The sequence below is a fragment of the Balaenoptera borealis genome (genome assembly GCF_965194805.1).
Source record: "Balaenoptera borealis genome assembly, chromosome: 8".
Lineage (NCBI taxonomy): Eukaryota > Metazoa > Chordata > Mammalia > Artiodactyla > Balaenopteridae > Balaenoptera > Balaenoptera borealis.
The window spans coordinates 38,855,409-38,865,049 of NC_138865.1; the positions used below are offsets into that span (position 1 = coordinate 38,855,409).

General features: G+C 49.3%; 1 long non-coding RNA gene across 1 annotated transcript; it reads left to right on the top strand.

Annotated features, from left to right (window-relative positions):
* The first annotated feature begins 744 nt into the window (after positions 1-744).
* Positions 745-4,479, top strand: LOC309633214. Its single transcript, XR_014247386.1, has 2 exons — positions 745-1,434; positions 2,152-4,479. It is a non-coding gene; the product is annotated as an uncharacterized lncRNA (long non-coding RNA).
* The last annotated feature ends 5,162 nt before the right edge of the window (positions 4,480-9,641 follow it).

The following is a 9,641-nucleotide window of genomic DNA, read 5'->3' on the forward strand; positions in this document are numbered from 1 at the left end:
GATTTAACAAGTGCATGTGCACTATGGATCTTGACGTTTCAACTAAGGATTCTAGGCTACGTCAATATGTCACAGAGTGCAGTTCTCCGAGGCTAGCAGGTCTTACAGCAATTGACAAATAATTTTCCTTCCCACCAGAACTGCAAACAAATTCCTGATTAATGAGTTTGCTGAGTGAGTCCCTAAGGAGGGTCAGCGTGGGGAAGTGGAGAGTGAGGAGCCCCTCGTCTACTCATGCACATTGTTCAAACCTCCAGAAAGTGTTTCTGGATTCTGTTACATGTATAAATGGAAGGTATTTTAGGCAATCACCTTAATTTACGCAATCACATGACAGAATATTTACCTAAGGCAGATAACGTTGGCAAAGTGATCGTACGTAGAGACACGTCCTACTGGTAGTCCTCACAGAGATCTGGGTGACTGCCACTCACGCTCTGGAGCATTTGCCCCTCTACCTCCCATTGTGGGCGAGTGGAAAATACCTGTCTTTACAGAAATGTCCTCATTAACCAAGTAATTTGAGCAAATGGTACCATTTTCATAATCTTTTTTCCTGATCTAAAAGTTTCTAGCTGATCTCCCGTTAAGAGATGTGCATGAGTCACATAGGATGTGTGTGTGTGTGTGTGTGTGTGTGTGGTATATGTGTGTATGTAGGGTGTGTATATGGTATGTGTGTGTGGTATGTGTTTGTATGTGGTGTGTGTGGTGTGGTATGTGATTGTGTGGTGTGTAAGTCCAGTGGTTTTTCTGCCATGGCAGAGATGCTGCCACCCCAATACCCCCCCAAATCAGAAGAGTGGAAAGGAAGTGAAATTTGTATTAGACTTGCTTGGACCTCCATCTATGCAAGAAGAAAATTAAGCTAAAAACCAAGTTAGCAAATGGGAGGGAAGAAGAGTGTGATCAGTAAAATGCTAGTTATGTCGCTCAGGATTCCCATTCCCTGGTTATTCAGTCAAACACTAATCTAGGTACTGCTGAAAGGTTGTGCAGATGTAATTAAAGTTACCAACCACCTGACTTCAAAATAGGGACATTATCCTGGATTATTTGGTTGTGCCAAAGTAATCACACGAACCCTTAAAAGCAGAAGGGGAAGGCAGAGGACTCAGAGAAAGGAGGCAGAAAGATCCGTCAGAGAGAGCTGAAGCACCCGTCGCTGACTTTGGAGATGGAAGTGGGGAGACCGTGAGCCGAGGAATGCGGGCGGCCCCAGAAGCTGGGAGCGACCCTGGCCCAGAGCAAAGGAGTGGGACTCCAGTTCTCCAGGAAAAGGAAATCTGCCAACAACTTAAATGAACTTGGAAGCCGGCTGGTGCCCAGAGCCTCACAGCCCTGGCGACACCTTGCCTGCAGCCTTGTGTGGGTTCAGGCCATGCAGAGCCCTCTAAACTCCTGGGCCCAGACTTCTGACGGAGAGAAACTGAGGTAATATGTTTGTGTTGTTTTAATCTGCTACATTTGGAGTGATTTTAGTCTGCTAAATGTGTAGCAACAGAAAACTAATCCAGAGGAGGGAAAACAAACAAAACCCACCAGCCTTCCAGCTCCCACATGATGAATTCTGTGTGTGTCTAATGAAGCTGCAACTCAACTCCTTGGATAAACAACACTAACCACCTTTCCTGTTGCTTTTGAGTTAAATGTTTTCATGTTTGGCTTCAGCTTCAAGGTGCTGCTTTTTATTTGTTGCGAGCGCATGGAAAGTTTATTTTAACCCCTTTTGAGTTATGAGAGTACAAGAATGAGGAAAATATGCTTTCCCCATTTAGAAAAGTCAAATTGTGCAGAATGGGTTGAATTTTAAGGCTTTCCGTGTGATGAATTCTCAATGTGGAATAACAGTTTGGTTTAAGTTTGGGGGGGAAAGAGATAAAAACATAGCAGATGAAACCACGAAGCAGCCCAGCACTGTCTTTCATAACTGCCGGGTGCTCTGGGAGGTTGCCTGACCCAGTTGGGCTTGAATAGCTCAGCCAGTTTTTTGTCCATATTTGTGGGGAGTCATTTTCAAGATGCAGAGAGAGAATTGCACACCTCCACGGTGCTCTCAGCCATGTAGTCTTATTTTCCTTGCGTTTTGAATCTACTACAATGTCACATTCCGTTGGAGTGACCTTGGCCATTTTAACTTTTTAATATCAGAAAGGTGGAACTTTCCGGCTGTTTTCACTAAGCATGGTCACACCTGTGCCTTCGATACCTATGAGATTACCAGTGAACAGAGTTCTCTGAGCCAGTGGACGGGACAGGCAAGGTGAGACGGGGGTGCTTAGGTGTTGGTGCACCAGGGAGGGGGAGCTGTGGGAGCAGCCATGGAGATGCTTCTCCAGCGTCCTCCTCGAGGGCACCACCCAGCAGATGCGCCTGCCCTACTCCAGGGCCGTGGGCGGGATGCTGGTGACATGAGCCTGAGACAGGCCTGGGACCTGGGACCCTTTGCTGCAGTGCTGCAGTGCTTGCACCTGGACACACCTCTCCTCGAGCTACGAAATACAAAGAAACTAGATGGGACTAAAAATAACAGTGTGCATGCGCAGTTGGGGCAAATTCTGGACCAAAAGATACAAAAGGCTAAAACAAACAAAAACAAAAACACAAAAAACCAACCGAACTGCCATTTCCGAAGAGCCGGGAGCAAAAAACAGGGTGTTGGGAGCAAAAGCAGGGTACTGAGCATGCCCCCAGCCCTCAACACCGCCTAAGGGGTGGGCAAAACACCGAGGCCTCCCCTCCGGTCTGACCCCTGGACACACCCCTATGCCTCAGGGAGCAAGCAAGCAAGGGAACCTGTTGTTTGTTCTCACTCCCCCACACCCCTTGCTGCAGCAGGGACCCCAGTAAAGCGTTGCCTGAATTTCTTGTCTGGCTCTGGTCAATTTCTATTGCTTGGGGAAGGCCAAGAACCCTGGTGGGTATCAAGCTGAGGGCACTAGGAGATTGCAGGGAACTGTGCCATGAGGAGGAACCTGCAGACACAGGCCTCCCGGAACACCTGCCCCCAGAGGGCACCAAGAGCCCCTCGACGTGAGCCAGAACAGCTGTGCCACCCAACCAGGAGGTTTACAGCTGGACCAGATCTTGTCGCTAACTCTCAGTCCAAGAAGCAGAGGCAACCAACAGAAAGAAAGCTACAGTGGGACCCAGTGAACTAAAGAAACACTTGCTCATTTGCCTCTCCCTGCTCCTCACCCCCACATGCTGGTGGGGCATGGCCCCAAAGACCAGGGGTGATGCCAATTTCAACCACGACCTCTCCCCTGCATGTGCTCAGGGTCTCCCTCAAGTCAGCACTGGAGGAGGGAGAAGATGAGGCTTGGATCAAATTCGAAGTTAAATATATGTATGAACTCAAAATGTCATCGAGGGAAAGAAATGGGAGATTTGACACAGTATGATTGAAAATAATTATTGACCATTATGTTACGTAAAATTGTTACGGAGCGCAAGTTCATGTGCCCGATACACAGTGAGGCCAGACAAACCAAAACGTCTGAGTTTGGAGCAGAGAAAGGTTTATTGCAGGGCCATGCAAGGAGATGGCTGGCTCATGCCCAGAAAACCCCGAACTCTCTGAAGGGTTTCAGCAAGGCACTTTCAAAGGCCAGGTGAGGGAGGGGCGTGCAAACTTAGTTGTTGCAAACTTCTTGAAGTCGGAATCCTTTGTTCTTGCAGCTGTCCACATATGTCAGGTCACGATATTCCGGTAAACCTCCAACATGACAAATGTTATTCTCTGTTCTGCAACTTTTTATCTCTATATGAATGGATGCAAAGGTCAGAGCCCTGAGAATAGGCTATCCTGTATATTTCAGGCTATAGGCAACATTCTTTTACAAAAGTTGCGAAGCCAGCATGACTAAGCACAGGAAAAGGAACAGATCTAATATGGAGTCAGATTTGTTCTTCCCTACTACAAGTAAGTCAGACAGAGAAAGACAACTGCTGTGTGGTCTCACTTATATGTGAAATCTAAAACAGCAAAGAACAACCAAGCTCATAGATACAGAGAACAGATTGGTAGTTGCAAGAGGCGGGGATGGAGGGTGGGCAAAATGGGTGAAGGGGGTCCAAAGGTACGAACTTACAGTTATAAGATGAGTAAGTCCTGGGGATGTAAGTACAGCATGATGACTATAGTTAATAACACTGTATTATATATTTGAAAGTTGCTAAGAGAGTAGATCTTAAAAGTTCTCGTCGGGCTTCCCTGGTGGCGCAGTGGTTGAGAATCTGCCTGTTAATGCAGGGGACACGGGTTCAAGCCCTGGTCTGGGAGGATCCCACATGCTGCAGAGCAACTAGGCCCGTGAGCCACAACTACTGAGCCTGCGCATCTGGAGCCTGTGCTCCGCAACAAGAGAGGCCACGATGGTGAGAGGCCCGCGCACCGCGATGAAGAGTGGCCCCCGCTTGCCGCAACTGGAGAAAGCCCTCGTACAGAAACGAAGACCCAACACAGCCATAAATAAATAAATTAATTAATTAATTAAAAAAAAAAAAAGTTCTCGTCACAAGAAGAAAATTTTTAGTAATTATGTATGGCAACAGATGTTAACTAGGCTTATTGTGGTGATCATTTTGCAATATACACAAATATTGAATCATGTTGTACATCTGAAACTAATGTAATGTTATATGTCAGTTATACCTCAATAAAAAAATCTTTGGCAAAAACCAAAACTGTTTCATGCTTGTACCCCCAAAGAGCTGAGAACTGCTCAATAAACTGGTAAAGGTTTCATACAGTAGAAGGACTGCAGGGCTCTAGATGGGCCCCTGTGGGGTCTGGGTGAACGTGTGAGCACTGATGGGTTTGGACTCAATGTAAGGAGATGAATGGGGAGGGGGGAATATGCTGACTGAGGAGGAGTGAGTTCCCCGTCTCTGCAGGGATGCAGGCAGGGATGAGGACAGAGATGGGAAGTGGGAGGACATAGATGTTCCTTAAAGCCCCTTCAAAACTGGGGCTTCTCCTCCTGTCCTGGGACCCTTGGGAGAGATGGGTAGGTGGGGGTGGCTCAGGAGGAGAGCAGGCTGGTGATGGCCTGCACTGCGAAGGTCCCTGGGGCCGGCCTGGGTCTGGAGGTCGGTGTTATATGAGGCTGGCCTCCCCAGGCTGGGGTCTCCAGTTGCCTTTGCACAGACTCAAGCAGGCTCTTCTGCTGGGCACTATTTCCTGCTGGCCCTGGGCATGGTGATGCTCAAAAACAGTTGTACCAGCTGGTGCACTGGGTCTGGCCCAAGGACGCAAAGGGAGGTGCGGCCAGGAGAGCTTCCCACAGGGTGCACGCCCTTCAGACCTTCAGGCCACCCCACCTCTGCTCTCACAGGAGGGCCAGCCACGCCTCCTCCCAGCTGGTCATCTCTGATGTGGATGTGGGATGGACGGGGACATTTGTGTGGGTGTGAAGCCCCCACCAGGGGCAGTTAGCAGGTGACTGAACAGCTTGGTTATGGGACTTTGGGCCCTGGTTACTGTTGATTTAAGTTTTGGGGGAAAAAAGATTCAAAAAGAAAAACATAACAGATGGGATCATTAAGTTGCCCCAGGGCTTAGCAGGGCACAGAGAATGGCAGGAATTCAAGTCCACAGCTTCCGTGGGCCTCCTGGGTCTTCAAACCTATTTTCCTAAGGCATCAATTCTTTTATATCCTCCTCCCCTCCTGACTAAATAAAAAAATCACACCCATGACGGTAGGGACCCTCATCCTTGCTCAGCCCAACCACTTCCTCTGATTCACAGGAAGAAGTCAGAGGGCTGTGTACGGAGCATGGGAAGAATACAACGAAAACAGGCCCACAGCAGATTCTGCAGTAAGACTGGGGCTGCCAGGTTTAGCAGACAAAAAGATAGGATGCCCGGTCAAACCTGAATTTCAGATAAACAGCAGTGTGATATTTGGGGCATTCTTGCACTAAGAACTTCTTCATTGTTTATCTGAAGCTCGAATCTGACTGGGCGTCTTGTGCGCTCCCTGGTGACCCTCAACGGGGCTCGTTTCTGCAGTCGACACCCCTTTCCCCAGAAACAGGCAAGGCACTCAGTCTTTGGAGTGGAAAGAAGTCCAGCAGGGGACACCCAATCTTTCTCTACTGCAGGCTGAGTGTGAGGCACGGGGTGTAACCTGAATGACCTACTTGACCAGCTTGGGGCACAGACCCAGGAGCGGTGTGACGGGCGTGATGTCTTCCTGTAATGTTCAAGGTGAGCCACAATCACCCTCTTGCCCACCTTACAGAACGTCCAGAACCACCTTTCTTGGGGTCTCCCTGCCACCTGGGGTTTGTTCAGTTTAAAGGGATTAGCCCTGTTTCCAAATGTCAGGCTTCCCCCCCAAGCCCTTCTCTCAGATCCCTGGCAGCCTCTGTGGTTCTCTGAGGGAAACCACTTCCGCGCTTGCTGAAGGTTCTGCCAGTTTCGTTCAGGGCAACTGGTTTAGGAGGGCTGCCCAGCCCGCTGGTCCTGGTGTTGAGCTGGGCTTGTCAGTCAAACGCCTGTCTTCTGACTAGCTCTTGATCCTATCCTGCCAGCTGACCGTGGCCAGAATGTTCCAGTCCAACCTAGAGGCTCTAGAATCATGAACCTCAAAGGCTCAAGTCAGGTCCCCATCCCTGTGCTCCCAGGAGGTGTCCTCGCTCTACAGCAAATGTCCTCACGTCTCTCCAGCAGCCTGCTCTGCATGGAAAGTGGTTCTAGAAGGAGTGACCTTTGTTAAGGCCCAGGGCAGGCCTATGCCCTCACCTTTAAAGAGCCAGGAAGGTCACCTAGCGACTCTTCCTTGAACAAAATCTGCTGGGCCCATCCAGGCAGAAAAGCAGTTAGTAATTTTAAGATGGCAGCGTCTTAAAATTCTTCCTGATCAGGCACTTTTGCCTGATCTACCTGAATGGGAGAGAGAAAATGTGGCTTCCTGATGAGTTTTGTCAATTGGATCACCTCATAGGGTTGTTTAAAACTAGCAGCTGGTTTGGAATGGTTGTACCACGTAAGAGTGGCCTGTGTGTGTGTGTGTGTCCAGGTGTGTGTGTCTGTTCAGTGTAAGTTCAACAAGTCTGTGGATCCCCTTAGCCACTGGAACAGACTGTCAGCATGTCTCATCTCACAGAGTGTTTCTTCCAAGTGGTAAACACACATACAATCCAATTGTGTTTGAAGGAGACAATAGTTCAAAGGGTTTGCCAGGCTATTTTTAACATTGAAGTCTGGAAGGAAAATGATGTCACATGCTGGGAAAAGTGTCCAGATATTCCAACAGACTGCAGCCAAAGAATTCTGGTTTGCATTTGTTTCTCTCAGAATTGGGATCATTCAAAAAAAGGTGGGTTTTAAACCCCTCATCCCAAAAAGCTTTGCTTTTTTTTGCTTGACCTGTGCCTGGACCAGTTTTCTCTCCTGAGGTTTGTCAAACAGACACAAAGGCTCCTGCAAGCCAGGGGCCTGGGTGGGAGTGGGTGAGCCGGTGGCAGGGGAGGAGGGGGTCTTCTGAAGGCAGATGGACTTCACATTGCAGAGGAGCAGAAAGCCGGCCACCTTAAAGTCAGGAGAAAAAGGAAAAGAAAGGTGATCATTTTAGGATTTCCTGCCTCTTCTGTGTGATCTTGGACAAATTACTGAACCTCTCTGATTTTCAATCATCTCATTTGTAATATGGTAATACCTACCTCTGAAGATGGTTGTGGGTATTAAGATAATGAATGAGAAAAGCTATTACCGCGCAGGGCACATACTGGGTTAAACGAGTATTAGTTCTTGCCTCTCCTTTCCTTTGACGTTGTTTTTTCCATTATCAGGATTTACTTTTCGCCATTGTTTACTAGAGAACACATGCTACAAAGATCTCCCCAAGCTACTCTGGCCTACAGCCTTTAAGTGAGGAAGAGCACCCGGAAGAAATAAAGTCATAGGAGGGGTGGTAAAGCAGGGGGAAGAACATGACTGTGATTGTTCTGTTCCCTTGGGAATAGGGGTTCATGTCTCTGCGGGAAATGGTGGTTTTATCTGCAGACAAGTGAGGGCCTGACCTAGTCCATGTGCTGACTGGGGAGAGAGGAAGGTCAACCCCTCTCTGGGCCAGTACTCCCAGAACAGCCCAGGCCTGCTTTGGCATTAGGTGCAAGCTTCCTGGAAGGCTCTGGCAGTCCCCTGGCCTCTTGGTGAGAACTGTATTCTTTAACACCTATTTCACTTTTGCCACATGTCGCCTGGGGTTCTTCGTTTGTTTATAACGGCGAGCCTGGAGACAGTTGTTCATCACTCTTGGCCACACAAGAGGCTTTCGTAGGAAACCCCCAGGCAGAAGGAAGGGAAGCAGGCACCAGTGGGAGAGATGAGGCCCTGCTTTCAGAGCCTGGCCTGGGAGTCAAGCTGCCCGTTGCTCTCGGCGGGAGAATATGGGTCAGCTTTGGTAGGGGTGGGTGGTGATTTCTTGACTCTCATGCAAAATCTAGAGACTGACTCAGCTTCCTCCCATCTTCTTTCTGCTCACTGCTCATTTAGCAACTACGGCCCAATGACTTCTTTTTACGAAAGGAAGAGTCTCAAAAATAGCGCATCTGGTGATCCTGGTGCCGGGGGACAGTTAGGTCAGTTACCCTTACGAGAAGGATGCCCTATTCTTATGAGAACGAGGCTTCGCCTACTGCTGGTGTTTGTATTCAGACCTGCTTGCTTCATCTGCTGGTCCAGCTTTAGTCTTAGGTCATTGGTCTACGGGATGTGGGGAGGAGCACCAATGAATGACAGCCAAGCAGGCTGGGGTGGTCGAGAGCAGCTCAGAGGATGGGCATCTCACCTGGGCTTGTGTGGTCAGGTCAGTCTTCCTGGAGGAAGTCATGCCTGAGCTGGGACCTGTGGGATGAACTTCAGACTCTGAAGCCAGGGAAGAGAGTTCGGAGCAGCAGGAATAGAATATGCAAAAGCCTGCAGAGAGACAGGCGCAAGGTATTGGAGAAGATACGGGTGCTCAGTGTGGTCAGATTAGGAGGTGGAAAGAGGGAAGGAGGAGGCTGGTAAGGTCAGCAGTGGCCGGGCCGGCTGGTCCTTGGCTCAGACACGGCTGTGCAGGCTGAATAAAGATGCCCTCCCTGTGGGCACCACACACAGAGCTCCTGCTCAGGACAGAGACCAGGATCTGCCAGCATGTAGCTCATACGGAAAGGGCTCTGGTGAGGAAAGGTGAGGACACCTTTCTAACATCAGGAGTGAGCTGCCACCAAAGGGAGTATTATCCTACGATGAGAAAAGAGAGAGTACAGAGAGGGGGTTACCTTCTCCTTCCCTCACATGGAAGGTGATCAGGAATGAAGTGGATTAACCCTGCAGGAAAGCCCCCAACTCCAGCACCCTCCAGTCTGCCAGTGTAGATGGTGGACCGTTCTCCGTGGTTCGTTTGCTATGAGAGGCCGAGAGAGGGAGGACGAAGAAGAGACACACAAGGCAGCAGGGACCCTCCGACCTCACCTGCCAGCAGCCTTCTTTCCCTTTTTCCTCACTGACTGAAGCCTGGTTTATTGGGGATGTGCGTGTGCGTGTGTGTGCCCCAACTAAATGGGCCCAGTGAAAAAGCGACGTTACCCAGTCTTCCTGGCAGGGAGCAGTGTCCACAGGACACAGTGCTGGCCAAAGAGGCGT